This window comes from Dipodomys merriami, unplaced genomic scaffold (assembly GCF_024711535.1).
Source record: "Dipodomys merriami isolate MVZ:Mamm:240054 unplaced genomic scaffold, mDipMer1.0.p SCAF_101, whole genome shotgun sequence".
Classification (NCBI taxonomy): Eukaryota; Metazoa; Chordata; class Mammalia; order Rodentia; family Heteromyidae; genus Dipodomys; species Dipodomys merriami.
Window position 1 is genome coordinate 4,787,669 of NW_027202283.1, and position 25,059 is coordinate 4,812,727.

Below are 25,059 nucleotides of genomic sequence, written 5' to 3' on the forward strand. Positions count from 1 at the left end.
ATTCTTATCCAGAGATTGGACAACAGCCCACTTATTTGTGAAGGTTTTTCTTGATTATTTTGAAGGAGGAGGATAGTTCATGAGACACAGGTGACAAGACTTTAGTGAGGAATACTTTATAAACAACTAGCTTATAAAAAGAACAGGAGTACGGTTTTTATCTTTAAATCTTACATTCCTTCAACTATAGTTTTAAATAATAATCATTGAGGGGCTGGGAAGGTGGCTCAGTGGTAGAGTGCTTGTCTTGCATGCATGACGCCCTGTGTTCAATTCCTCAGCACCACATAAGCAAAAAAAGAAAAAATCCAGAAGTGGCGCTGTGCCTCAAGTGATAGATTGCTAGCCTTGAGCTGAAGAGCTGAGAGACAGCGCCCAGGCCCAGAGTTCAGGCCCCACGACTGGACACCCATTCAAAAAAAAATAATCATTGAATTATGAGAAGACAATGCAGCACCTCTTCCCTTCTCCCCTTCCCCTCTGTCATAAAATATGACAAAACTATCAAAAATAGTCTTTTATCTTAAAAAATGTACACGTGTAAAAATGTCTGACTATATGTGTAAGTTTTTTTTCAATATTTTTATGATTTTTCCCACCTCTAAGTATTTGTCTTTTGGGCAGATTACAGCACACAGGGGCTTCAAGAGCAAACAAAAGATTAGGAAACATGAACCAAACAGTGTCCTAGGAAGTAGATGCAAAAAGCACATGGCAGGCTGAGAGGGCCCTGAGAGGCAAAATGATTTTTGCAGAACAAGAGGAATAGTGAAAAATAAGGAATAAGGCATGGATCTCACCTAGGAAAGCTTCCTTGAGGCTGAGACCGTGCTGGTTCCTAGGCCTACCTGAGGATGTTGGGATTTGACAATGTCCATATTTGTATAGAGTGATGTGGGAGGGGAAATTTCAGCCTCCCGTTTGTCTTTGGGATGGTCTTATGTGAGTAAGCAGCTTAGATCATTGGGCTCTGAGAGATGACACTACTTCCCTCACAATGGAATAGAATATGGAACTCTGAGACCCAGGCAACTGTAACTTACAGTCAGCTCTAGCCAGCTCACTTGGCCTGTGGCTCAGAAACAAGAAAGACATTCCTGTATTGTTTTCAAAGTTCAAGAGAATCAGGTCCCAGGCATGAGAGGGGTGAGTGCCTCACTCGATACTGCAGACATTGGATCAGTGCCAAACCACGAATCCAATGTCTCAGGCCTTTTTATAAGAAGAAATAAAGGGAATCACAAGGCAACTCAGGTCAGGTGTAACTATGACAGGAAACCTATTTAATCTCATTCTAGCCCACAGTACAGGCTTCTTCTTGTGTTTTTATATGTGTATATTGATAAAATATTTACTGTGTACTTTTCAATCCTATTACTCTATTACTCATTTTGAAGTGTACTCCCATTTCCAAGTTTCAAAGATTCATTCTTTTTACCACCTCAGTGTGACAATGAGTCTGCTCAAATCCTGAATGTGCCTTATAATATATGGAGCTTGGACTCAGGCTTGTTGGAAATGCTGGTAATGGACCTGATCCCTGCCTACAAGAAAGGTGATCTCTTCTATGTTGGAAACTTCCACCGCCACTATAGAGAGTGGGAGACAATGGAGCAGTTGCTGGATATTGTTTAAAAAGTGAGTGTTCCTTATTCAAATCCAGGACTGATGAGACCCCCTGGCAGATTATTGGAATACTTGGTACCTCTCTGAGACTGTTTCACTGGGGTTTTATCACAGGAGTTTGGCTTGAGACAAAGAAGTGCACTCCCTGGATAACTCCTTACGAGTGGCCTGCCAGAACATTTCATTTTCCTCAGAAGCTAGCGGAGCCTTAACAGTTTGCTTGCTGAGAGACTAGGATTAAAGGAATGAGCCAGTGTCACCCAACATTCACCCTCACCTAGGAAATCACTATCTTGGAGGCTTTTGAAGGAATATAGATGGAAGAAAGAATGGAACTTGAACTTGGGGCCTGAGTGCTGTTCTGTTCATATCACTCTACCATTTAAGCTTCAAGTCCAGGTCTGGCCTTTGGCTGGTTAATTGAAGATAAGTGTCTTTAGAATTTTACAAACTAGACTGGGTTCAAACTGTGATCCTTAGATCTCACCCTCCTGATTAGTAGGATTAGAGGCATGAGCCATGGGACATTTATTTGGACAAATGCTGATAAGTATCCTCACAGAATTTCCATGAAATTGTGTAGACATATCTCTACTTTTTGTCTGTTATGTTTACATTACCATATGTGACTTAACCAGTCCCATGTCTGTCCTGTTAGTTCAGAAAAGGAGAAGCATAGAGTTAACTTCCTTCTCTCCTCCCATTGGTACAGATCCTTCTACCGTAACTGGGAGGAAGATGAACAAGATGAAGAAGTAAGTGGACGTTGACACAAAGAGAAGTTCTGTCTTTGAAAACTGGGTATCTTTGAGGTGTCTGAATCAAAGTCAACTTCCTTCTTTGCACACCAGTTGTGATTTTCACCAGGGGGTTGAGGCTTGGCACTTCAGTGGATAGCAGATTACACAGTGTGGATGTGGTTATGGTTTTGGACTCTCATGGATGACGAGGGGGGTATGTATAGCAAGGCAGATCAAGAGGGGAAACAACCTTCTCCTCCTAACATAGGGAGAATTGTAGATGATTATATTTGAGAAATTTCTAGAAGTGGGTTGTGAGGAACATTCTGCTTGCAGGAGTCTCTTCCTACAACATGCAAGTCCCGCCAGAAAGAGGCTATAGTACAAAGCTCAGGATGGGGAGGAAAGGCTCTCATTTTCCTTGTCACCAATCTGCCCATAGCATAGGTTGTTCCATCTTCCCTATGTGGATGGACTTCTACCTTGATGATTTCTATGAGAACAAGAACCATGACACCCTGAAAGAACTTACACAGTATGTCAAGCTCAAGATGCCCTCTTCAGACTTGCTCTTCTGCTTACATATTCTTCTGGACCAGCTATAGGAACACATGGCCCATGAGACCAAGAAAAAGTGGAAGAAGTCCTTGTTTAGATACCTCAGAGCTGATGAATATGGATGGAACTTGGGTCTTTAGGCATGGGCAGGATGGGCATAGAGCCCTTAGTACTCCCCAGCTTGGCAAAATATCCTTTTATGGATATTCTTTGCCAGGTAATATCTGTTCTCCTTTGAAAGAACTTGGAAGTAGCCACTCATTAGAAACATGCTAAATTCTCATCAGTGTTCAGTCCAAACTCAAGTTCTACAGCTTCCCCCATTAGATTCTCATGAAAGTTTAGTCACACCTTAACTTCTTGAGTTCTAAGACTCCTGTACCTATTTCCATTCTCAGGTTTGTATCACAGTAGAGCAGCTCCTGCAGTTCTCCAGATAAAGAACCCATCAGTGATGTCGTTTATGATGACTCATGGAGATCAGAAAACATTACTGATCTCCAGAAGGCATGTGAACATAGAGGGTGTTTTTTAATATATAGAAAGGCCCAAGCAGGTTTTGAGTCCTGTGGACATCCCACTGGTTCTGAACCCCACATGTGAAGCAGGAGTACCTGCACTTACTGCCAAGGAAGAAGATGATCCAGAATATCTTCCATTGATGTTGATAATCCACCTAGATTAGCTCCAAACAAGTCAAAAAGACATGTCTTGGTATGCAGTGTAAATGTATGCTAATGGAAAATGACCCCAGTGTATCTTCAGGAAAACCAATAAGTGAGGTCCAAAATCTAGATTCAGTTGAGGAAAGGGAATCTTTCCTCACAGAATATCCTGACCAATCTGTCCTCCTGAAGGGAATCCAGTTTCCAATTGAGAAATTAGAATCTGTCCCTCCTTGGACTCAGGAAGAAAACCCTGTCTTTAATGAGGAAGTAAATCCCTTTTAGGACTCTGAGGCAGAATTTCTTTCTGAAGGCAACTTAGAAGCCAATCTAGATATAGAGATTCCTTCCCCCATTCCTGGGAAAACCTGTATTTTTTTTTGTCCTGATGGTTATAAAATGCTCATTCTATTTTTCTAACTTTATTAAAATGTTAGTGTTTTTTATATAATCTAGTATTCATGAATCCTAATTATGTTTTTTAAGCCTACAATCTGAAGCATTGTGCATACGTGTTCTGTGGGGGGAAAACAGAGTGACAGGGTGCTGTACAAGAGAGCCTACTGCATATTACTGAACTGTTAAATGCACAGGGAGCGGCAAGGAAGCCAGGCCATGCCTGTATGGGGAAATAAGGTGGCTACAAAAGGTCTATGAAATAGCAGGTTAGAGGTCCTAGAAAGCTGTTCTGTCAATTTGGACAAATGTCACAATACTTATAGTGGTATGTATGATACTCTTCCAACCGTGAGTTCAAATCTGTTTACATTTCATTGTGCTTTGGGCACATATGGAAGAAAAGTTACTCTCCAATAATATCATACAGTAATGTGAATCATTTTCTTTAAAACTGCTCCAGGGCTGAGAAGGTGGCTCAGTGGTAGAGTGCTCGCTTTGCATGCATGAGGCCCTGGGTTCAATTCCTCAGCACTACATAAGCAGAAAAAGCTGGAAGTGGCATTATGGCTCAAGTGGTAGAGCACTGGTCTTGAGCTGAAGAGCTTAGGGACAATGCCCAGGCTCAGAGTTCAAGCCTCACAACTGGCAAAAATACTGCTCCATTAAACAATTAATTAAATAATTAATAATTAATTCAGGCTGCAGCCACTTAATCAGGCATGCTGGTCCCTCTGGTGAAGTAGGATCCTACTGGAAGCCTGCCCACCTAAGGCTGTTGTGAGCACCCCTCGCCTGGGACTGTGGAAGAAGATCAGGGTGCACCTGTTGTTGGGCTAGGGCAGCAACCTGGCAGCTGCTGCATGAATAACACAGTGCCACTGACTCACATCTAGCACCCCCCTGTCCCTTGGACCGGGTCCATGAGGATCAGCCCCTGGGAGTACACGCATTCTACGGGACAGGGTCCACCCACCTAGGAAGGAGTGCAGACTGAACAGATGCCACTCTGTGGATCAGTTTGTACAGTATTTATCAGCCGTGGAGGAGGGGTTGATTTTGTTCTGCTGTGGGGAAAAGACAAAAAAGACAGGCCCAAGCAGGGTGATGCCAACTTTTGTACTCAGACTGGCAAGGAAACTTTCCCCCACGCATTCGCCAGCAGGCTTAGGAAGCCATTCCATGCTCCTTGTCCATGGAGTAGCAGCCAGGGACACTCCCATCCGATACTCCTGGATGCTCTTTTGGGTTTGTTTGTTAATTTATTCAGAGAGCCCCTCCCTCAGACAGCAGAGTTATATTCTGGGTTTTGTAAAATATTCTGCATCTGAGCATTCCCAGTGTTTGGTTTTTGTATTGTTTCTTTTAAATGCGTTTTGAAATTTGTGTTTTAGGTGTTGAGGTGCAGGAGGAGGAGCCAGGTTATGAAAATAGTTTCCTACAAGCCTTTCATCTAAAAATGAAAACATATTCTCTTTAAAAATGCATTTCAGGAAATAAATCTGAGAGTGGAGTAAAGGCTGTTTTCTCATGAGATCAAAATGTGAGATTTCTATATGCATGTTTTATGCGTTCAAAATACAATTAAGTAATCCACTATCTAGGAACAATTGTCCAGACCTAAGAGTTAAGTGTCTTGGGAGTTAGAGGCAGGGTTTTTGAGCTTTATCCAAAGGGAGGGAAGAAAGTTAAAATCCGTAGATTACTTTGTAGAATCAAAGTGGTAATACAAAAGGAGAATCACTAAAAAAGCCTCAGTGTTATTTGGGTTTTCAATTGTTCCATATGTATTTTTGGATTACTTCTATTTCATTGAAGAGTGAGATTGGGATATGGTAGATATCACATTGAATTTGGATATAACCTTTGGCAGTATTGCCATTTTCATGGTGTTATTCCTCCCAATCCATGAGCATGGGTGGTTTCCCACTTCCTTAGTTCTGCTTTCATTTTCTTTTTCAGGTTTTGAAAATTTCTTTCATAGAGGTCCTTCTTAACTCCTAGATATTTTATTTCTTGTGTGGCTTTTAAAAAGGGGTTGCTTTCCTAATATCACCCGCAATCTTAACATTATTGGAATACAGGAAAGCCATTGATTCCTGAGGGTGAATTTTATACTTGGCTAGTTTGCCAAAGTTTCTGATGAGCTCAATAATTTGGGAGTGGAGTCCATGTGGTTCTTTAAATACAGGATCATATCATCTGCAAAGAGGGAGAGTTTTACTTCATCTTTCCCTATTTGGAGCCCTTTAAGTTTGCATCTTGTATTATTGCCCCAGCTAGAATTCTAATACTAAGTTGAAGAGTAGTGGAGAGAGCAGACTTTTTATCTCATTCCTGAATTTATAAGAAATGGCTTTAAATTTTCACCATTAAGTATAATGCTAGCTCTGGGTTTGCCAATCCATAGCAGAAAGAACAGCACTGGAGCACTATCAGTTCCAAATTTCAAACTCTACTAAAAAGCCATAGTAAAACAACAGCTTGTTACTGGCACAAGAACAGACCTGAGGATCAATAGAATAAGACTGAAGACTCAGAAATAAACCCACTGACCTATAGGCACCTAATCTTTGACAAGGGGGCTAAAAATTAGAATGGAAGAAAGACAGCCTTTTGAGTAAATGGTGTTGACAAAATTGCTTCAACACCTGTAGAAAACTAAATCTAGATCTGTATATAATACCCTGCAGGAGAATCAACTCCAAATAGATCAAACACCTCAAAATAAAAGAAGACACCATGAAAACATTACCTGAAGGAATAGGAGAAACTCTAGGGCTTTTTAGCACAAGCCGAAATTTTCTTAATAGAGAACTAGAAACAAAAGAAATCAAAGAAAGTTTGGAAAATTGGGATTGCATGAAACATCAGAGCTTCTGCAAGGCAAAGGTCATAGCTAACAAGATCAATAGAAAGCCCACGTTCTGGGAGAATATCTTCACGAGTCATAAAACGGATGAGGTCTTATATCTAAATTATACTTAGGACTCAAAAAATTAAATCACCTGACAACAAATCCTCAAAGAAACAACTACTCGATAACTAAGTGGGCTAAAGACTTAAAGAGAGACTTCTCTGAAGAGGAAATAAAAATGGTCATTAGACTCATGAAGAAATGCTCAACTTTTCTAGGCATAAAAAGGGGAGCCTGGCATAATATATGACAAACACTAAGGGTAAACAACTACCAATAGTGAATATGGTCCCAAGCCAAACTCTCCTTTACATTTAAAGGATATATAAAAATATTTCATGACAAAGAAAACTTGAAACAATGTATCTCCACCAAATAAGCAGTGTAGAAGTTAATTAAATATACCCTATATAAAGAAGATCAAGAAGAACAGGATCTGGTTATATAAAATGCTCCCTACCAGAGAACAAGGTAAATATATTAACAGTAGATGAGGCACAGCTCCTAACAGCAGGGCTATAACATAACATATTTCTCAGTCTTAACTTTCAATATCAATGGAATTAAATTACCAATTAGAAAACAGATCAGATACTAGTATCAAAAAACAAGACACATCCATCCAGTGTCCACAAGAGATACATTTTATTGACAAAAACAAACGTACTCAAACTGAAAGGCTGGAAATAAACTTTTCAAGTAAATGGACTCCATAAACAGGCCATAGTAGAATTACTAAAATAAGATAAAATAGAATTCAAATTAAAATTAGTAGGAAGAGACATTACATGTTGAGAAAGGCAACTCTCAATTAGGAGGATATAACAAGTGTAAATATCAATGCCCTGAATCCTGGACCACCCTACATCATCAACCAAATACTACACAACCTAAAAACACATCTCAACCCATCATTGTCATCCATCAATTGGTTATACTGGAAAAACTCAACCAATAAACTGAAGACCTAAATAACTACATTGACCACTACCCCTAACAGACATCTACAGAACATACATTCAGTATCAGTATATACATTCTTCACAGCAGGTCATGGAAGATTCTCCAAAATAGAACCTATCCTAGGTCACACAGAAATTCTGTCCAAATTGAAAGAAAATTAATTGAATTCACATATCTTTTCAGACCACAACAGAATAAACTTAGAATTAAACAGCTAAAGCAAAAAAAAAAAAAAAAAGGTCAAACCCATGAAGAGTGAACAACACACTGCTTTATGACCAGTGGGGCACTGAAGAGATTAGAATAGAAATCTGAAAGTTTCTGGAATTTAACAAAAATGAACACACAAAATACCAGTTCCTCAGGGACATATTAAATGCAATACTTAGTGGAAAATTTACAGCTTTGAATGCCTACATCAAGCAATTGGGGAAATCTCAAATCAAGATTTCATTTGATTTTAATTACGGTCTGCTATTAGGACACCCACAGACACCAAAATCAGAGGATGCTAATTCTTCTGATAAAATGCATAATAATTTTTCATAATTAATATAACATGAAGACTTTAATATTAATAACATTAAAAATACTTGTATTCACATTATATAATATATTGAAATCCTTTAGTTTTCATCAATTTTTAGAATATTTATAACTAAATGTAAATTGTTTGTAAATAGTTATTTGATGATGTATAAAAATGAGAAAAAATTCGCATACATATTACTACAAATGCAAACAGATTCACCTAGTTATTTATGATCCTTCATTTGTTGGTTTCATTCATGCATGGATAACATGCAAAGAAGTGAAAATTCCAAACTTGACTTTATTAAGGATTCATTACATGGAGTTTATGTTGGGCTAAAGAGATTTTATAAATTAAATTGTTTTGTCCCATTCTTTCTCCTTCTCTTCCATCCTTCCTTCCTTTCTTCTTTGCTTCCTCCTTCCTTCCCTCCATCCCTACCTCTCTCTTTCTCTCCTTCCTTTCTTCCTTTCTTCCTTCCTTCCTTTTCCTTCCTTCTTTCTTTCTTTTTTTTCTTTCTTCCTTTTTCTTTCTTTCTCCTTTCGTCTAATATTCCTCTCTTCCTTTTACTCAGAATATTTCTTATGGCAATAGAAAAATCTGAACTGTTGTACTGTAAGGTGTTATGAGTGATTACAAATATTAACTAGATTAATATTAATTTTAATAACCTATGTTATATCTTAAGACAAATTATACTAAAAGCAACTTCTCAAATGTTCCAAGATATGTAACAAATATTATTTTCATGATATTGTTTATTTCTTCAAACTAAAATAAGCATTTAGGCATAATATTGCTTGTGTGTGGGTTTTGTTCTTGTGATTTTAACTCAAGAACTATCCCTTAGTTGTTCTTGTTTTTTTCCTCAAGGGTATTGGTCTATCATTTGAGCCTCAATTCTATTTCTGGCTTTGTGTGTGTGTGTGTGTGTGTGTGTGTGTGTGTGTGTGTGTGTGTGTGTGTGTGTGTGTTGTAATGTGTGTGTGTGATTAATTGAGATATGTCTCACAAACTTTCTTGCCAAGGCTGACTTTGTACCCCAGCTTCCTGAGTAGCGGGGATTACAAGCTTGAGACACCCATATTTAGCACAGATTTAATATATCCAAAAATAAAGTAAATTGTATTTTTTGAATTCTAGAGGCTCAGTTTAACAAATTAACATTTAGATATTTATTCATTTATTAAACCTGAACCTGCATTGTGAAAAATGTTTCATTTTTATGAAAAATTATGCACGCAAAGGTTTAAATGACAGAATCTTTAGACAAATTGCAATACTCTATCATTCAAAAGCAAAAAAGGGATTGTTAATCAAATTTCTCATATAAGCTAAAAGCAAAAGGCTCTGTCAGGCTGAATGAAGCAATTTTTCATTAAATTAAATATTATATACTGTGGTCACGTGATTTTCTATTCTTTTAAACCTAAACTTTTTTAGGTTTTGTAAATTCATACATTTTGTGAGTATATAAAAATCTTGATTACAAATCATGTATTTCTGAGGTTTTTGATTACTAAGTCATATCAGAGAAACACTGAATTTCATGTATTTTATGTCAAAAGTGATTTTTAGAAATTGAATCAACCTCATTATAAGAAAACTAAAGCAGGATATTTAATCACTTATCCAATTATTCCTATAGACTTGAAGATAACTAATTTTTGAATGGTAGGAAATTCATATTATACCTACTCTCTAAAGAATAATTCTGATAAAGATTGTGATAGTATTTATTTTTCCTTCAACTTGAAGGAAAGAACCTCACTGTTGATGACAAATACTTGAATGGAAATGCCATAAAATTATGAAAAATTCAAGTCATTATGAGTTAGATGAAATAGTCATTTTTGAAGGTCACAAAATGAAACCTCTGGGAACATCCTTATCCATTAAATAAAATGTATTTGTGCTCAAAATATTTCATTCATCTCTCCAGCAATGGTATAACCAAACCACCTCTATGCCAAATAGCATCTCTGGTGTTTAGGAATAGAAGTTATCACAATTGTATAGAAAGATCTACCCATCAGTCTAGAAATTAAATCTGAAATAATAAAGGATTGGGATTAATAATTAGGTTTCACTATGTTGCCATAAAGAGGTGAAACCTTTCACGTGGGCATAGTTATAGAGATTAGGTCACTGAGAACTTGTCATCAAAGAAGGTTTAAGATCAAAGTCCTTTTTTCCTCTTCCTTCGTTTACTTCTCTGTCTCCTTCTCCTTTTCCTTCTCCCTCTCCTTCTTCCCCACCTCTCCTTTCTCCCTTTCTCACTCCTATTCTTACTTTTCTTTACTTCCTCGCTTCCAGGAATACACATACTCCATCACATGTTCCTGATATGGGGTACTGTACCATCACCAACCAAAAGCAATGAGAAAAAGAAATGTAAATTGAAAGGTATAAAATCAGAAACCAAGATTAATCTTTCCTCCTTTGAAGTTAATTTTATAAAAATATTTGTCATATTAATAGGAGACTAACACAGCATGTTCTCATATATTATAAGGGATAAGATTTACTAGAAATAAATCTGGCCAACATTGTCCTAATGAAATAATTGATCAACTTAATTATATTTGGACAAATCTACTTTAAAATATCAGATATACTTCAATAAGAGGCAAAAAATGTGTTCAGAGGGAGAGTGGGGGAGAAACTAGAGCTAAACAAGCTCTCACATAGCAGTTTTACTGTTCCAGTGAACAGTCCTAGGTTAGAGAATCACACCAAGTGTCCCATTACAGTACAGAGAGTTTGTCCAGAGAGGGAAAATCCAGGCAAGGAGATAGATCAGAGCACTTGCTGGTAGCCATGGCTGTGCCAGCTGTGGCAGCAGTGGCAGTGGCCATAGGCGCCATACCTATAACAAAGAGTCCAGGACAAAGATGCCAGACACAGCAGGACAGCAGATTCTACTCAACATCAGTAAGAACTGACAGAAAAGGAACCAAGATTCTGACGTGAGTGGAACACTGACATCCTCACTCCTTCTCAGCAAACAGAGTAGGTAAGGCCACCCCACCCTGCCACCACCACCAGAGATCTCCATCTTTGATACTGACAAAGGCCCATTTGAACAGCTATTTCTAACTCAGGCCTTGGAAGAAAGCAAGATCCATTTAGGAGATCACAGGAACCTGACCTGACTTGCCACGCTCAGTTCCACCCAAGAGAAGTCACCCAGCCCAGGCAAAGAAGCCCTGCCCTTGGAGGAGTGAATTTCTTCACTCTGTAAACAGAGCCAGAGGCTGCCCCTCCCTACAGCAACCTTGACAATCAATTGAAATTCAGTAAACATAAATGCTGAGAATGGATCCAGACTGGGCTGTGTATCTCAGGAGCTAGCGCCTCAGGGAAAAGCAACTGTTTGCTGAGAGGCCTCAACCCTACCCAGAACCTAGCCTCATCACAGTATCTCAAAACTAGAAGAAACAGCCATCTCCCTCTTTTGTGATACTCAAAGCAGATCTCCTTCCCACTGAACTAGCCTGGGAGGAGGATCACAAAATTATGGGTAATGCCGAACATTTTTCTGCCTGCTCAAACAAACTGACTTAAGCAACTAATCAAGCCACAGGAAAAACAAACACCACAAGCAGACCAGAGACGCCACCAAGAGACTGGTTATGGACACAGGGGAGATAGAATATCTTCACATTCTACCCCCACAAAAATAATCAAAGAAGTCTTTTTGTACCTTTCTTTAATTTTAATTTTTTTTTAAAATAATGTTTTCAATTAATCTTTTTCTTCTCATCATTATTATTTTAGGTGTAAATGTGTGTGTGTGTGTGCTTTTTTTATAAAATCTCTTCTGACCTTTTGGTCCTTATTATTTTATTCTTTTCTTTTTTTTCTCTTTCTTTTTTGTGAGACTTAATTGTTATTCGGATCATCCCCAGATATTTACCCATCGTCGAATATTAGACATTATGCCCCGTTGTGTACAACTTAATCCAGAAATTTATTACTCAGTTCACAAACTCTTACGCTAAAATTCTTTAAGAGCAGTATTATCTCTCTTTATACCTATATAATTTTCAAGTAACTAATTTAAAGAATTTTTAGTTTTTCATGTCTCCTTTTTTTCCCTCCCATCATCTCATCCTGTCCTTTTCGTCTCTCAATATCATCATTAAACACATAATTTTAAGTGTTTCACTTTTTAAATTTAAATTTTTGTATTTCCATTTTTTTTCTTAATCTTGCTTCTAGCATTCTGCCTAATCCATTTCCCTCTCTAAGATTAGGACTTGGTTAAATTCACTCTCCTTTTAACTCTCCACATCCCTCTAATCCTATTTTTGCCCACATTTCCACCTAAAATTAATAATTTGTGATTTGCCAAATTCTTCTTTGCTGTTCTTAGCCCATTAAGCCATAGTTGTTTGATGTTGAATAAATTGTATCTGTTGAAAAATATTGTATCTGCAGACTTTTGTCTGTGCAACTACAGAACTTTGATGATACTTGCCTTAAAATTTTGTTCTAACAAAAAATTGGTGTGACTTTCATACCAACTGGGCAGAACAAACCGGAAAAACACAAGGAAAATTGCAAGTCCAGTTATCTGAACTCCCACTCAGGAAAATCATTTGACAGCATAGTTAATGTATAATCCAAAAGAGAGTTCCCAAAAATCTCTACAAACACTACTGATAAACATGGTGAATGAAAAGATTGAAAACCTGCAAAGGATTCAATGTGAGCGTGATAGGGAGAGAGAGGCAAACCAAAGATTAATACTGGAATCTCATGAGAGTGAGGAAGCTCCTCAAAGATTGATATAGGAATTGCATGAGCAGGATCAGAACAGTCAAAGAGAAATACATGAATTGCATGAGCAGGCTGAAAACAGTCAAAGAGAACTACAGGAAATGCATGAACATGAGGAAGTTAATCAAAGAGTAATACAGGACTTGGGAGAGCGGTATGACAAGAGACAAATATCAATAGAGGCATTCATGGAATCCATAAACAGAAAGCTGAAAGAATTCAGGGAGACCACAAAGGGAATGCTGAATGGAGCCCAACAGAAGGAATGGGAGTACAAGGAAACCATAACCAATCAAGTACGTGATTTGAGAATAAACACAACACCAAATTAAGGAGGTAAAGAAGTTCTTACAAGATCTAAAACAAAGCTCCAACAAAGAATTTGAAGCCATCAAAGCTGACCAATTAGAAGGAAAAGAAATTTAAAAAAACAAAGTAGAAAGTCTCGACAGTAGCTTATACCATGCAGAGGAGCAAATTTGAGGGATTGAGGACAGCCAGCTTATTACAGAGAAAGAACATACAACTATCCAAGACAAATCCAAGAAATATGATAGATCTATTCAACATTTTGAAGACACTCACAGAAGACTTAATCTGAGGATAATGGGGGTAGAGCAGCACCTAGAGACAGAATTTAGTGGCCTAGGAAATTTAGTTAACATGATCCTAGCAGAGAACTTCCCAAACATGCAAAAAGATAGGCCTATTCAGATACAAGAAACTTTAGAACCCCAAATAGACCAGGCTAGAGAAGGATATCTCACCATTACATTATAATCCATACAGGATCAATTCCAAGGAAAAAATCCTTAAAGCTGTCAAGTAGAAAAGATCAACTATTTACAAAGGGAAACCAATTAGAATCAGCTCAGAATTCTCAATCGAGACAATTAAATCAAGAAGAGCCTGGAATGATGTAGGCCATGTCCTAAGGAAAAACAACTATTAATCAATCATACTGTGCCCAGCTAAGCTCTCCTTCATAACTGAAGGTAAAATAAAAACGTTCCATAGCAAAGAAAAACTGAAACAATGGATCTCCAACAAACTGGCCCAATAAAAAATAGTTAACGATGTGCTACACATAGAAAACCAACAAGACCACAATAAAGACCAAGAAACCGCACCCAAACTGAGAATCCAAGAACTATAGGAAGAATCCAATTGCTCCAGCCCCCAAGAAGTTGGATAGCATTGCAGGAACTCCCAAACACTTCTCAGTCCTAACTCTCAACATTAATGGACTTAACTCTTCAATTAAGTGACAGACTGTTTAGTTGGATTAAAAAGCAAGATCCTTCTATCTGCTGCCTTCAGGAGTCACACCTTGCTCATACAAACAAACACATTTTGAAAGTGAAAGTCTGGAACAAATTCTACCAAGCAAATGGTCCCCATAAAGAGGCTTGAATGGCAATCCTGATATCAGATAAAATAGACTTGAAATTACAATTAGTGAGAAGACATAAAGAAGATCTCAACATACTAATTAAGGGATCTCCCCTTCAGGACGATATTACAATTCTAAATCTCTATTTGGCAAAAAACGGATCACCCAGATTTATCCAAGAAACACTACTTTCCCTCAAATCTCACATAGATCCAAAGACATAAATTGTTGAAAGTGTTTAAGTCACCACTATACCCACGAGATAGATCAAATCGGCAAAAACTCAACAGAGAAACTGCAGATCTAAACAACTGCATGGATCAACTAGATATAACAGACATCTACCAAATATTTCATCCAGCAGCATCAGAATACACGTTTTTCTCAGCATCACACGGAACAGTTTCCAAAATAGACCCCATTTTAGGTCATGAAGCAAACTTGTCCAAATTCAGAAGCATTGAAGTTTTGCCATGCATTCTCTCACACCACAAGGGAATAAAATTAGAACTCAACACCAAAAGGCACCAATGAAAGTCCTGTAACACATGGAGGCAGAACAACATACTGTTGAATCACCAGTGTGTCATGGAAGAGATTAGTAAGTAAATTCAAATATTCATGATATTCAACAAAAATGAACACTCAAATTACCAGCTCTTCTGGGATAGAGCAAAGGCAGTACTCAGATGGAAGTTGATAGCTCTGAGTTCCTACATCAACAAATTGGAGAGACCTTAAACCAACAATTTTATGAGATATCTGAACCTCCTTGAGAAAGAACAACAAGATAAACCCCAACCCAGTAGATGGAAAGAAATACTTAAAATTAAGTAGGAATTAAATGAATTAGAATTTTTAAAAAATCCATAGAAAGAATCCACAAAACAAAGAGTTGGTTCTTCGAAAAATTAACTAAATTGAAAGACTGTTAGCAAATCTTATCAGAAAAAGAAAACACACCCAAATAAATGAATTCAGAGATGAGAATGGAAACATCACCACTGAAACAAGATTCAGAACATTATAAGGGAATGCTTCTCAAACCTTTATATTAATAAGTGTGAGAACGTGGCATAAATGGACCTTTTCCTAGCAAATATGGACATGCCAAAAATGAACCAAGATGAGATAAACCATCTTAACAGCCCATATCAAGGATTGAAATAAAATCAGCAATAAGAGACCTTCTAAGAAAATGCCAGCAACAGATGGATTTACAGCAGAATTCTACAAGTCCTTCAAAGCAGAGCTCAAACCAATAATCCTCCAACTCTTCAATGAAATTGAAAGGGAAAATTCACTACCGAACTCATTCTATGAAGCCATAATAACCCTTATTCCAAAAACAGGCAGGGACTCATCAAATAACAAGAACTATAGACTCATTTCTTTGATGAATATTAAGCAAAACTTCTCCACAAAATTTTGGCCAATTTACTTCAAAAATTCATTCAAAAAATTACGCATCACGATCTAACATGTTTCATTTCAGGGATGCAAATCTGGTTCAATATACACAAATCAATTAATATAACTCATCACATCAAAAAACAGCAAGGATAAGAACCACATAGTTATCTCAACAGATGCAGAAAAAGCATTTGACAAGATCCATCAAACCCTTTATGATGATGGCTCTGAAAAAATTAGGAATCTAGGAAACATTACTCAATACAATAAAGGCTGTATATGACAAACCTACAGCCAGCATTATACTTAATGGTGGAAAAATAAAGCCATTTCCTCTTAACTTAGGAATGAGACAAGGATGTCCACTCTCTACTTCTCATCAACTTAGTATTAGAATGCTTAGCTACCGCAATAAGACAAGATGCAAACATAAAGGGGTTCCAAATTGGGAAAGATGAAATGAAACCCTTTGCAGCTGACATGATTTTAAAGAATCACACGGACTCCACTTCCAAATTACTGAAGCTGATTCAAAACTTTGGCAAAGAAGCAGGGTATAAAATTCACCCTCAATAATCAATGGATTATCTGTATGAAAACAATGAGTAAAGCGTGGGTGAAATCAGGAAGGCAATTCATAATAGTGCACAAAAAATAAAATATGTAGAAATTTACATAATCGAAGAAGTTTAGGACCTTTATGATGAAAACTTTAAAAACCTGAAAAAGGAAATCAAAACATAACTTAGGAAATGGAAAAATCTCCCAAGCTCCTGGATTGGAAGGATCAACATCGTGAAAATGGCACTACCTGACAAGGCTATCTACAAATTCAATGCAATACCTATCAATATTCCAACCTCATTCTTCAACGAAATAGAAAAGGCAAACCAAAAATTCATATGGAACAATAAAAGAACCCGAATAGCTAAAACGATCCTCAACAGAAAGATCACTGCTGGAGGAATATCAATACCAAATTTCAAACACTACTACAAAGCTATAGTTATCAAAAGAGCTTGGTACTGACACAAGAACAGACCTCAGGACCAACGGAAGAGAATTGAAAACTCAGAAATGAACGAACAGACCTATAGCCACTTAATCCTCAATAAGGGAGCTAAAAAACTAGAATGGAAGAAAGACAGCCTCTTCAGTAAATGGTGCTGAAAAAATTGGTTAACTACTTGTAGAAAACTAAAGCTAGATCCTTATATATCACCCTGCAGCAGAATCAACTCCAAATGGATCAAAGACCTCGGGGTCAAAGCAGAAACTCTGAAAACATTACAGGAGAGAATATGAGCTACCCTAGGTCTCCTTGGCACAAGCCGAAATTTTCTTAATAGACACCGAGAAACACAACAATTCACATAAATGTTGGACAAATGGGATTGCATGAAATTGCAGAACTTCTGCATTGGCAAAGGACATAGATATCAAGATCAATTGAAATCTCACGGATTGGGAGAAATACTTCACTAGCCATACAATGGACAAGGGTCTCATATCTAAAATATACCGGAGACAAAAAATTGAATCCCCCAACAACAAATCTTCAAAGAAACAACTGCCCAATAAATAAGTGAGCAAAAGTCTTTTTTTAAAATTAAGTTTTTTATTGTAAAAATACTGTACAGAGGGGTTACAGTTACATGAACAAGGTAATGAGTACATTTCTTATTTTGTTATTATTTTCTTTCTTTTTTTAATTGTGAGAATACCATACAGAGGAGTTACAATTACATGGGCAAGATAATGGTACATTTCTTATCAAGCATTGTTGCCTCCTCTTTTTTTCCCTTCCCATCCATTCCCATAATCCTCCTACCTCCCCCAATCCGATTTTTACCTCCCCCACCCCGCCAAAGTTGTAAAGTTCGTTTTTCGACATAACCATTAATGCCTCTCCCCCACAGTATAACCCCTGCTTTCACTGTATTTGATGTTGGTATAATTTGTGGAGGGGAAGGACAAAAACAAATCGAGCTAAAGTCTTAAAGAGAAACTTCTCTGAAGAGGAAAGAAGGATTGCCAATAGACACATGAAGAAATACTCAACCTCCCTAGCCATAAAAGAAATGCAAACCAACACAACATTTAGATACCACCTCACCCAGTTAGAATGGCTATAATCAAGAACTCTAATTTAAAGAACAGATGTTCCAGGGGATGTGGAGAGAAGGGAACCATACTGCATTGTTGGTGGGAGTGTAAACTGATTCAACCACTTTGGAAAGTAGTATGGAGGTTCCTCAAAAGACTCCACATAGAGCTCCCCTATGACCCAACAATCCCACTTTTGGGCATTTATGCAAATGTTCACAAACAAAGCTATAAGCACAACCATGTTTATTGCAGATTTATTTACCAAAGGTAATATATAGAACCAACCCAGATGCCCCTCAGTAGATGAATGGATCAAGAAAATGTGGCATATTTACAAAATGGAATTCTATGCCTCCATGAGAAAGAATGAAATTGCCCCATTTGTTAAGAAGTGGAAAGACTTGGAAAAAATAAATTAAGTGAAGTAAGCCAGGCCCAAAGAAATGTAGCTCCCATGGTATCCCTTATTTGCAGTAACTAATTTATGTCTGAGACCAAGATAAGGATTCAATTTTTCTTTCTTGCGATTGTTCCTAACATACCTATAAGATGATTTCTTTATTGCTTTGTATGTCCATTCCCCCCTGTATATCCCCTGCTTTAACTGTATTTGATGTTGGTATAATTTGTGGAGGTGAGGGAAAAAAGAGATTGTTTAAATAGGGATACAGGTGGACCCATTGCAACAATGAGATATACAAGATTTTATTTCAAAAATACAATGTACAACTTTCGCTGGGGGGGATGAGGGGGAGATGGGAAGTGTTGGGAAGGGTAAACAAAGGAGTAGGTAACAATGTTTGATAAGAAATGTACTTATTACCTTGCCCATGTAATTGTAATCCCTATGTAATGTACTTTCCCAATTGATAAAAAAAAGGCAAAAGAATTTCCTGTATGGTTTCTTATGAAAAGAAAGAAGAATACAATCTGCTCCTCAAGGAAATTGACCCATAACTGGCAGTACTGTCACATTCATAAATGATGTAAGAAGACTGAAGAACAAATTTCAACTTAAGCTTCCTGATATAAAATTTACTTTGTCCCCTGTAAACAACCTTTCAATTCTATCTATGTCTTGCTCCCAAAATGATTCGTATTTTATTCTTATCATATTTTTTAATTAACTTTAAGTAGTTGAATGGAAATTGCAGTTTGACAAAGCAGTTTATGAACAGTATTTAGTGAGTTTTTTTTTTCTTTTTTTTCTCCTGAGGTTTGAACTCTGGGTCTGAGCGCTGTCCCTGAGCTCCTTTGGATGAACACTAGAACTCTATCATTTGAGGCACAGCAACAATTTCAGATTTTTCTGAGATTTAATTGGAGATAAGAATCTCACAGACTTTCCTGCCAGGGTTGGCTTCAAAGCTCAATCATCAGCCTCTTGACTATCTAGAAAAACAAGTGTGAGCCTCTAGTGCCTGGCTTAAAACAATGCATCTTTTATTTTTTGGTTTATCCTGGGGCTTGAACTCAAGGCCTTGCCAATGTCCTTGAGATTCTTTTCCTCATGCTAGCACTCTACGACTTGTGTCATAGTACCAATTCCAGCTTTTTTTGTTTATGTAGTACTGAGGAATCAAACTCAGGGCTTCATACTTGCAAGGCAAACCGTCTACCAGTAAGAAACATTTCATGGCCAATACAATGCAACTTGAGGTTCATTATCCCTCATCCCTCTCAATCCTATTTCATCCCTCAATTTACATAATTATGTAGAATATTTACTGGCTCTCAATGTCATACATAGTCACTCAGAGGCTATGTCACTGTGCCAATTTTAAAAAGCTCATATAATTAGTAGATTTCTTATCAAGCATTGTAGCCTCCTCCTTTGTTTCCCCTCTCCATCCCTTCCCATCTCCCCCCCGACCTCCCACTCAATCCTCCCCGCCCCCCTCGCACGAAAGTTGTAAAGTTTGTTTTCGACATAACGACTTGTACATCTCATTGTAAGTAGAAAATGTAGTATAGGGCTGCGGAGATGGCTCAGTGGTAGAGCGCTTGCCTTGCATGCAGGAGGCCCTGGGGTCGATTCCTCAGCACCACATAAGCAAAAAGAAAAAAGCCGTAAGTTGAGCTGTGGTTCAAGTGATAGAGCACTAGCCTTGAGCTGAAGAGCTGAGGGAGAGCGCCCAGGCCCGGAGTTCATGCCCCACTACGGGACCCCCCTGACCAAAAAAAAAGAAAATATAGTCTGTTTTATCCATTTTTCATATGCAATATTAATGTTTCCTAAGTAAGTCCATGTAAATTTATTTCATGTTGTTTTGCATACATGTGTATAATTGTATTACATCCTCAATGAGCATCTGAACAATTTATTATATTGTATCATAAAAGGTTTTGCAATATCTATTCTTGTACATGTGTCTCATTTGACATAAGTTGAAATATATTTTGTATATAAAATTATGATTGAAAATGCTGGATCATAGAGGCAACTCTATGTATAATATCTAAAAGATTGCCAGTATGTTTAACAAACTGACTATCTCACTTTAAGTGCCAAGCACCAATGTATAAGGATTCCAATTTCTATATAGTGGTTGTGCAGGGCTATCTTATTGATGTTTCTATTTCCACTAATCTCTATGTATGCAGTGTCTAGGCATGATATGACCTTTTCATGTTCTTTGGATGTTGGTATATTATAACAGACAGTTTTTTGATAACTTATTCAGGAAGGTTAAAGTTTTTCATTGGCATTAATATTTATAAGTTTTTGACACTTTCCAAAAACACCTGACCAGCACTCTTTGACTCATTGACAAAGGAATATAAACTTAAATATATTTCTCTGTCCAATATTAAAGCTGTTAGTGTAAAATTGTTAGGTTTGTAAAGGAAAGATTACACAGCTCAATGGGTTTATAAGGCACCAGATTGGATCCACATAATTATTGTCAAGGAATATTTAATAAGGAGTAAAACAAAATATTTGTGGAATGATATTCTCTTTAATAAGTGGTGATAGGTTAGCAAGTATTGGGGGAGAATTAAAAAATAAACATTGACTTAAACATAACAATTTATTCAAATATTAACTTCAAGCAGGATTAAAACATGGCATATAAAACAAAAAGAGTGATGTAAATGTAAATCAAAGAAAGATGTCTTGACAATTTTGGAGATGAAGTATTCTTAACTTAGGCATTAAACTTATAGGAAAGGAAACTTGATATAGTAGAACTCAATAAAAGTGTAAAATAAAATTTGGTCTGTGAAAGCTCATATACAAGTAGTGAATACAAATTGGGAGCAGAGGGCTTATGTATCTCATCCTAGCTACTTGGGAGGCTGTGATTTGAGTATTGCTATTCGAAGCCAGCCCACAAAATAAAGTCCCTGAGAATCTTATCTCTGATTAATTTACAAAAATCAGTAGTGAGGCATGACTCAAAGGGTAAATTGTTAACAAAATGCAACAATTCTCAGGGACCCTGAGTTCAAACCCCAGGACCATACATACATGTACAAAAGTGATAGTAGTAATACTAATAGTGATGATGATGATGATGATGATGATGATGATGATGATGATGATGATGATGATGATGATGATGATGATGGTAATGATGATGATGATGAAGGGTACCCAGACTCAAGGATAAAATATTTGCAAATCCTATACCTGAAAAATACCTCAAATCAAGACTCTACTTAGAACTCTCAAAACCTAATGTTAAAAAAAAATTGAAACCAGCAAAATACATCTTGTGAAAAATAAGCACAAGAAAATCATCATTAGTCATCAAATAATTGCACATTAAAAGTAAAATGACATCATAAAATATAGATGAGAATTACTTCATGTAATACAATAATGACCATACTAAATGCTATCAAGAAACAGAGAAACTATGGATCATGGCAGGAATGTCAAATGGGAAAGCCACTTCTGAAAACATTGTGACAGGTTCCTAGAATATGAAATATGTAACCCATAGCATAGCACAGGAATTGAGCTCTTCAGGCTTTGTCTCACAGAAATAAAATGTAACATTCACCCCAAAGCCAAAACACAGAGGATTATAGCAGCATTATTTCCTCTAAAAAATAGAAATCAATTCAGGCTTTCTTCAGGTGAATGGGAAAAGGATTGTGCTACATTCTCTAATAACAGAACCAAAAGGCAACTCTCATAAATGCAATACAATATTAAGGCATACAATAATTGGGAATAATCTATCATATATTTGAAGACAATCTTAAAAACTTATTTATTGCATGATCTAGAAGTCAGAGAAAAAATGTGTTACCAGGATGAAACAGGTTTGGGATGGGACAAAGAGAAGAAGTGGGTTTAATTATAAAAGAATAGCATGAGACAGACTCATTTTTGGTAAAGAAACGTATCTGTAAATATAGTATATTCATATAGAGTTGATAACATTGTATTGGACTTAATATGTGAACAAAATAATTAAAACAACTGAATGCTGCTTAAGGTACTTGTGAAATATTAATGTCTACTTGTGATGTCTTACAATAAATATTTAAAGAAACTGGGGAAAGTATTCAAGGGATATAACTGTGTTCTTATAACATCATAAAGATCCATACTAACCTCAATAGAATTTAATGATATCAAGAAAACAGAAGTCAATATTGAATGTTTACATTGGGAACTAGTCTGGGTCCAAGCTTGAGATGAAATATACCTTGCTAATTAGAAAGCAGAGACTTTGAAGATTGATATCAGGGCCAATTTTTACAAAAAAGTGAGAAATTACCAAACCAAAGTAAGCTAGATATAGTGTAATTTCCCTGTTACTCACGTTTGTGGAAGCCATAGGTAAGAGATGATTGCTCAAGGGAGGCTTGGCCTGAAAAATAATATAAAGTGGTTAGAGCTTTGGCAACTTCAAGCACCAGTATTATCAAAGGAAAAAAAAGAAAACAGAAAAAGGAAAGGACAGAAAAGGCAACTATTTGCTCTTCATTTTTGTAGTTTCATGTCATTGGTACAAGAATTGAGAATATTTTGTTTACTGTTTGAGGATTCAGGCCTCTCAAATATGAAAGCATTTATTTAAAATAATTATTGTATTACTATTATTTATTAACTTATTTTTAGGCCTTCTTGGAGATTGAACCCATAGCTTTGTATATATTAGTCTAGTTCTACAACTGAGCTGTACCCCAGCTCTCTTATATAGTTTTGGAAATTGTTTATGAGTTCTTCAGTAGTTAACTATTCTACTTTCCATCTTATCTTTTCTCTCCCTTTTCCTCTATGCATTTTAGTTTATGTGTTGAAAACTTTCCTCAATTTTATCTTCTAAACTTACAATGTTGCTGTTGAGTTTACAGGGAAGTCGGTTGTTATATGACATCTTTTAAAATTATATGCATATATATGTATTTCACATGTATGATTGATTCTTAGAGTTCATTTCAATAAGCATCACTTTATCTGGTCATATGCACATAGCTATTGAGCTATTGTGATCCTCTCCTAAGAATAGCTTCCATTGCTCTTGCCATGTGAATGTTTAGAGTGCTGTTAATCATATCCAAGTGCAATTATATGTCATTTATTATCTGTTGCATTACCTTGTAGATTTATGGATATATCTAGTTATTAGAAATGAGGAAAGCCATGCAGCATATACTTAATTGGATGTGGCTTATTTCACTTAATATTATTGTTTCCCAGTCTTTCCATTTCTTCAGGAATGGGGTAATGGCATTTTTTCCAATGGAAGCGCAGAATTCCATCAATACAACAGAATTGAAGATCCAGAAATTAATCCACACCTATAGGTACATAATCTTTGATAAGGAAGGCAGAAACACAGGATGGAAGAAAAACAGCCTCTTAAAAAAGATGTGCTTGTAGAATTGGCTGTACACAGGCAACTGAAGTTATATCCTTATATATCCCCCTATACCAGAATCGATTCCAAATGGATCAAAGACCTCAATGTATGTCCAGATACCTTGAAAATATTACAGGAAGAGTTAGGGGGAAACATGGGGGCTCCTTGGCACAGGTCGAAACTTCCAAAGTAAGTCTGGATAAATGGGATTACATCAAACCAAATCAATCATTTGTCAGACTCAAAAGCCATGAAAAACAAAGATAGTGTAGCACAGATTTATTAGGGAACAAACCTACAAATGAGTGTCTCAGCCAATGCCTTTCTTCCTTTTCTAACTAGGTTATTTATAGTGGGTTTACATGAATATAAGAGTTTTCTGGTGAGGATTATTAAGAAAATAACTAATGCTAAAAGAGTGATAATATGTGAACTGAGTTGTAGCTGGAGAAAGGGAGGGACTAAGGCGGGGGGGGGGTCTAGTTCAAAGCCTTGGCTTGGTGCCAGTTTAGTAAGGGATAGCTGCAACAGGGAAGAGGGGTAAAAGAGGAGTGGTTATTAAAAAAAGCACTGGTCTGAAACCTCAAAATAAGGACCCCAGTCTGTGTGGACCAAACAGTCTCTAACATGAGGTTCTTTTTAAATTAACAAGCACGATTTTAGATTTTTGCAGAGTGGGATGATACATAGTTACAGACGAAGTCTGATATCTCAGGTAATCCAGTCTGCTCTTTCACATGTTACCCAATAGCCAGGTTTCAACACAAATGACTACAATGAGATTGTCCAAATTATACTGTGACTTTTACCTGTCATGAATCAAAATTCTGTCTAATAATTTGTTTTCCAGATGTTTTCACAACATTTCTCATGATCTTTTCTACAATTTTGTCTTCATTATTGATGTTCATACTAAGTTTTTTTTGTTGTCTTGTGTGTATATGCCATTTTGGGGCTTGAACTCAATGTTTAATGATCTCCCTTGTGTTTTTGCTCATAGCTGAGGACAGGCTATTCCTTGAGCCACATCCACACCTTCTGCCTCCTGCTGGATAATTGGAGATAAGTTTTCACATTTTGTCTGTTTGGACTGATATTGAGCTAAAATTTTCAGGTGTTAGCTTCCTGAGCTTCTAG

At 36.8% G+C, this 25,059-nt stretch overlaps 1 long non-coding RNA gene across 1 annotated transcript; it reads left to right on the plus strand.

The window, feature by feature from the left end:
* The first annotated feature begins 1,059 nt into the window (after positions 1 to 1,059).
* On the plus strand, positions 1,060 to 3,908 carry LOC138807360 (uncharacterized). Its single transcript, XR_011366128.1, has 4 exons — positions 1,060 to 1,146; positions 1,447 to 1,638; positions 2,339 to 2,381; positions 3,323 to 3,908. It is a non-coding gene; the product is annotated as an uncharacterized lncRNA (long non-coding RNA).
* Positions 3,909 to 25,059: the final 21,151 nt, after the last annotated feature.